The sequence below is a fragment of the Grus americana genome, chromosome 24, assembly GCF_028858705.1.
Source record: "Grus americana isolate bGruAme1 chromosome 24, bGruAme1.mat, whole genome shotgun sequence".
Classification (NCBI taxonomy): domain Eukaryota; kingdom Metazoa; phylum Chordata; class Aves; order Gruiformes; family Gruidae; genus Grus; species Grus americana.
This window is the reverse complement of record NC_072875.1, coordinates 8271875-8277874: the sequence shown is the minus strand read 5'-3', so window position 1 is coordinate 8277874 and position 6000 is coordinate 8271875.

The following is a 6000-nucleotide window of genomic DNA, read 5'->3' as shown; positions in this document are numbered from 1 at the left end:
CCTACTAACCCTGGAGCTGCAGGCTCCTTTAGGCATCCAAAAAGTGCGACGTGAGCCTTAGCAGCTCTCTAGCCATTTTCGAGATTCAAGCTTCAAAACTGTAAAGGTCCGGGCCATGCACCCAGGCGAAGCCTGCCAGCCCCGAATGCTCTGTCTTTCCTGAAACCTCTACCATGGCCCCATTCACAGCACTACTAACCCTGGAGCTGCAGGATCCTTTAGGCATCCAAACACTGCGACATGCGTTTTAGCAGCTCTCTAGCCATTTTCGAGATTCAAGCCTCAAAACTGTAAAGGTCCGGGCCATGCACCCAGGCGAAGCCTTCCATCCCCGAATGCTGTGTCTTTCCTGAAACCTCTCCCATGGCCCCATTCACAGCCCTACTAACCCTGGAGCTGCACGCTACTGTAGGCATCCAAACACTGCGACATGCGTCTTAGCAGCTCTCAAGCCTTTTTCAAGGCTCAAGCGTCAAAATTGCAAAGGTCCGAGCCCTGCGCCCAGGCGAAACCTGCCAGCCCCGAATGCTGTGTCTTTCCTGATACCTCCACCATGGCTCCATTCACAGCCCTACTAACCCTGGAGCTGCAGGCTCCTTTAGATATCCAAAAACTCCGACATGCATCTTAGCAGCTCTCTAGCCATTTTCGAGATTCAAGCCTCAAAACTGTAAACGTCCGGGACATGCGCCCAGGTGAAACCTGCCAGCCCCGAATGCTGTGTCTTTCCTGAAACCTTTACCATGGGCCCATTCACAGCCCTACTAACCCTGGAGCTGCACGCTCCTTTAGGCATCTATAAACTGTGACGTGCGACAGAGGGGCTCGCTGTCCATTGCCCAGGTCCGGCCATCAAAACTGCAGAAGTCTGGGCCCTGTTCCCAGGCGAAACCTGCCAGCCCCGAATGCTGTTGCTTTCCTGAAACTTCTACCATCGCCTTATTTACAGCCCTACTAACCCTGGAGCTGCACGCTCCTTTAGGCATCCATAAACTGCGACGTGCGACAGAGGGGCTCGCTGTCCATCGCCCACCTCCGGCCATCAAAACTGCAGACGTCTGGGCCCTGTGCCCAGGCGAAACCTCGAAGCCCCGAATGCTGTGTCTTTCCTGAAACCTCTACCATGGGCCCATTCACAGCCCTAACCAACCCTGGAGCTGCAGGCTGTTTTAGGCATTCATAAAGTGCGACATGCGTCTTAGCAGCTCTCTAGCCATTTTCGAGATTCAAGCCTCAAAACTGTAAAGGTCCGGGCCATGCGCCCAGGCGACACCTGTCATCTCCGAAAGCTGTGTCTTTCTTGAAACCTCTTCCATGGCCCCATTTACAGCCCTACTAACCCTGGGGCTGCAGGCTCCTTTAGGTATCCATAAACTGCGACCTGAGACATTAGCATTTCTCTCTATGGCCATTTTCGGGCTTCGAGCTTCAAAACTGCAAACGTCCAGGCCCTGCTCCCAGGCGAACCCTGCCAGCCCCGAATGCTGTTGCTTTCCTGAAACCTCTACCATGGCCCCATTCACAGCCCTAACCAACCCTGGAGCTGCAGGCTGTTTTAGGCATTCATAAAGTGCGACATGCGTCTTAGCAGCTCTCTAGCCATTTTCGAGATTCAAGCCTCAAAACTGTACAGGTCCGGGCCATGCGCCCAGGCGACACCTGCCATCTCCGAAAGCTGTGTCTTTCTTGAAACCTCCACCATGGCCCCATTCACAGCACTACTAACCCTGGAGCTGCAGGATCCTTTAGGCATCCAAAAAGTGCGACGTGAGCCTTAGCAGCTCTCTAGCCATTTTCGAGATTCAAGCTTCAGAGCTATAATCGTCTGGGCCCTGCTCCCAGGAGAAACCTGCCAGCCCCGAATGCTCTGTCTTTCCTGAAACCCCTACCATGGCCCCATTCACAGCCCTACTAACGCTTAACTGCCGGCTCCTTTAGGCATCCAAACACTGTGATGTGTGTCTTAGCAGCTCTCTAGCCATTTTCGAGATTCAAAGCCTCAAAACTGCAAACGCCCAGACCCAGCTCCCAAGGAAAACATCCCAGCCCCGAATGCTGTTGCTTTCCTGAAACCTCTCCCATGGCCCCATTCACAGCCCTACTAACCCTGGAGCTGCATGCTCCTTTAGGCATCTATAAACTGCGACGTGCGACAGAGGGGCTCGCTGTCCATTGCCCAGGTCCGGCCATCAAAACTGCAGAAGTCTGGGCCCTGTGCCCAGGCGAAATCTGCCAGCCCCGAATGCTGTTGCATTCCTGAAACCTCTCCCATGGCCCCATTCACAGCCCTAACCAACCCTGGAGCTGCAGGCTGTTTTAGGCATTCATAAAGTGCGACATGCGTCTTAGCAGCTCTCTAGCCATTTTCGAGATTCAAGCCTCAAAACTGTAAACATCCCGGCCCTGCTCCCAGGCGACACCTGCCATCTCCGAAAGCTGTGTCTTTCTTGAAACCTCTACCATGCCCCATTTACAGCCCTACTAACCCTGGAGCTGCAGGCTCCTTTAGGCATCCAAAAAGTGCGACGTGAGCCTTAGCAGCTCTCTAGCCATTTTCGAGATTCAAGCTTCAAAACTGTAAAGGTCCGGGCCATGCACCCAGGCGAAGCCTGCCAGCCCCGAATGCTCTGTCTTTCCTGAAACCTCTACCATGGCCCCATTCACAGCACTACTAACCCTGGAGCTGCAGGATCCTTTAGGCATCCAAACACTGCGACATGCGTTTTAGCAGCTCTCTAGCCATTTTCGAGATTCAAGCCTCAAAACTGTAAAGGTCCGGGCCATGCACCCAGGCGAAGCCTTCCATCCCCGAAAGCTGTGTCTTTACTGAAACCTCTCCCATGGCCCCATTCACAGCCCTACTAACCCTGGAGCTGCAGGCTCCTTTAGGCATCCAAAAACTGCGAGGTGCGACGAAGCAGATCGCTGTCCATCGCCTGCCTCCGGCCGTCAAAAAAGCAAACGTCCTGGCCCTGTTCCCAGGCGAAACCTCCAAGCCCTGCATTCTGTGTCTTTCCTGGAACATCTACCGTGGCCCCATTTACTGCACTAGTAACCCTGGAGCTGCATGCTCCTTTAGGCATCCAAAAAGTGCGACGTGAGCCTTAGCAGCTCTCTAGCCATTTTCGAGATTCAAGCTTCAGAACTGTAAATGTCCGGGCCCTGCTCCCAGGAGAAACCTCCCAGCCCCGAATGCTGTGTCTTTCCTGAAACCTCTCCCATGGCCCCATTCACAGCCCTACTAACCCTGGAGCTGCACGCTACTGTAGGCATCCAAACACTGCGACATGCGTCTTAGCAGCTCTCAAGCCTTTTTCAAGGCTCAAGCGTCAAAATTGCAAAGGTCCGAGCCCTGCGCCCAGGCGAAACCTGCCAGCCCCGAATGCTGTGTCTTTCCTGATACCTCCACCATGGCTCCATTCACAGCCCTACTAACCCTGGAGCTGCAGGCTCCTTTAGATATCCAAAAACTCCGACATGCATCTTAGCAGCTCTCTAGCCATTTTCGAGATTCAAGCTTCAAAACTGTAAACGTCCGGGACATGCGCCCAGGTGAAACCTGCCAGCCCCGAATGCTGTGTCTTTCCTGAAACCTTTACCATGGCGCCATTCACAGCCCTACTAACCCTGGAGCTGCACGCTCCTTTAGGCATCTATAAACTGTGACGTGCGACAGAGGGGCTCGCTGTCCATTGCCCAGGTCCGGCCATCAAAACTGCAGAAGTCTGGGCCCTGTTCCCAGGCGAAACCTGCCAGCCCCGAATGCTGTTGCTTTCCTGAAACTTCTACCATCGCCTTATTTACAGCCCTACTAACCCTGGAGCTGCACGCTCCTTTAGGCATCCATAAACTGCGACGTGCGACAGAGGGGCTCGCTGTCCATCGCCCACCTCCGGCCATCAAAACTGCAGACGTCTGGGCCCTGTGCCCAGGCGAAACCTCGAAGCCCCGAATGCTGTGTCTTTCCTGAAACCTCTACCATGGGCCCATTCACAGCCCTAACCAACCCTGGAGCTGCAGGCTGTTTTAGGCATTCATAAAGTGCGACATGCGTCTTAGCAGCTCTCTAGCCATTTTCGAGATTCAAGCCTCAAAACTGTAAAGGTCCGGGCCATGCGCCCAGGCGACACCTGTCATCTCCGAAAGCTGTGTCTTTCTTGAAACCTCTTCCATGGCCCCATTTACAGCCCTACTAACCCTGGGGCTGCAGGCTCCTTTAGGTATCCATAAACTGCGACCTGAGACATTAGCATTTCTCTCTATGGCCATTTTCGGGCTTCGAGCTTCAAAACTGCAAACGTCCAGGCCCTGCTCCCAGGCGAACCCTGCCAGCCCCGAATGCTGTTGCTTTCCTGAAACCTCTACCATGGCCCCATTCACAGCCCTAACCAACCCTGGAGCTGCAGGCTGTTTTAGGCATTCATAAAGTGCGACATGCGTCTTAGCAGCTCTCTAGCCATTTTCGAGATTCAAGCCTCAAAACTGTAAAGGTCCGGGCCATGCGCCCAGGCGACACCTGCCATCTCCGAAAGCTGTGTCTTTCTTGAAACCTCTACCATGGCCCCATTTACAGCACTACTAACCCTGGGGCTGCAGGATCCTTTAGGCATCCAAAAAGTGCGACGTGAGCCTTAGCAGCTCTCTAGCCATTTTCGAGATTCAAGCTTCAGAGCTATAATCGTCTGGGCCCTGCTCCCAGGAGAAACCTGCCAGCCCCGAATGCTCTGTCTTTCCTGAAACCCCTACCATGGCCCCATTCACAGCCCTACTAACGCTTAACTGCCGGCTCCTTTAGGCATCCAAACACTGTGATGTGTGTCTTAGCAGCTCTCTAGCCATTTTCGAGATTCAAAGCCTCAAAACTGTAAAGGTCCGGGCCATGTGCCCAGGCGAAAACTGCCAATCCCAGAATGCTGTGTCTTTCCTGAAACCTCTCCCATGGCCCCATTCACAGCCCTACTAACCCTGGAGCTGCAGGCTCCTTTAGGCATCCAAAAACTGCGAGGTGCGACGAAGCAGATCGCTGTCCATCGCCTGCCTCCGGCCGTCAAAAAAGCAAACGTCCTGGCCCTGTTCCCAGGCGAAACCTCCAAGCCCTGCATTCTGTGTCTTTCCTGGAACCTCTACCATGGCCCCATTTACTGCACTAGTAACCCTGGAGCTGCACGCTCCTTTAGGCATCCAAAAACTTCGACATGCATCTTAGCAGCTCTCTAGCCATTTTCGAGATTCAAGCCTTAGTACTGTAAACGTCCGGGCCCTGCTCCCAAGCGAAACCTGCCAGCCCCGAATGCTGTGTCTTTCCTGAAACCTCTACCATGGCCCCATTCACAGCCCTACTAACCCTGGAGCTGCACGCTCCTTTAGGCAACCAAAAACTCCGACATGCGTCTTAGCAGCTCTCTAGTCATTTTCGAGATTCAAGCCTCAAAACTGAAAACTGCAAACGAGGTGCAACTCAGCATCCCTCGGCCATCGACTGGCTTCGAGTTCACTTGCCAGAGCTCTACACGAACATTGCTTTCATGCTGTAAGGTCTCTCAAATTGGAAGCTCCAGTACCAACAGCTGTTGCAAATCCTTCCCTTCCCTCTTTTATTTAATATCATGTTTTCAATTAATGCATTCATTTTTTTCATTCCATTTCCATTTCCTTTCCATTAAATTCCATTACATTTAAATTCATTCTTTAATTTAATATCATGTTTTAAATTCATACATTCAGTTTGTACTTTCATTTCATCATTTCATGTCATGATATTGAGATTGAAACTGATATTGTAATTTCTGTTCCACTGCATTGCATTCCACTGCATTCCATTGCATTGCATTCTTTTATTAAATATTATTTTAAATTAATGCATTCAATTTTTTCATTTCATCTCTTTTTCATTTTCATTGTCGTATCCTTTCCATTCCTTTTAGTTATATACCATTCCATTCCATTCTTTAATATCATACCATATTTTCAATTAATGCATTCACTCATTTCATTTCATTT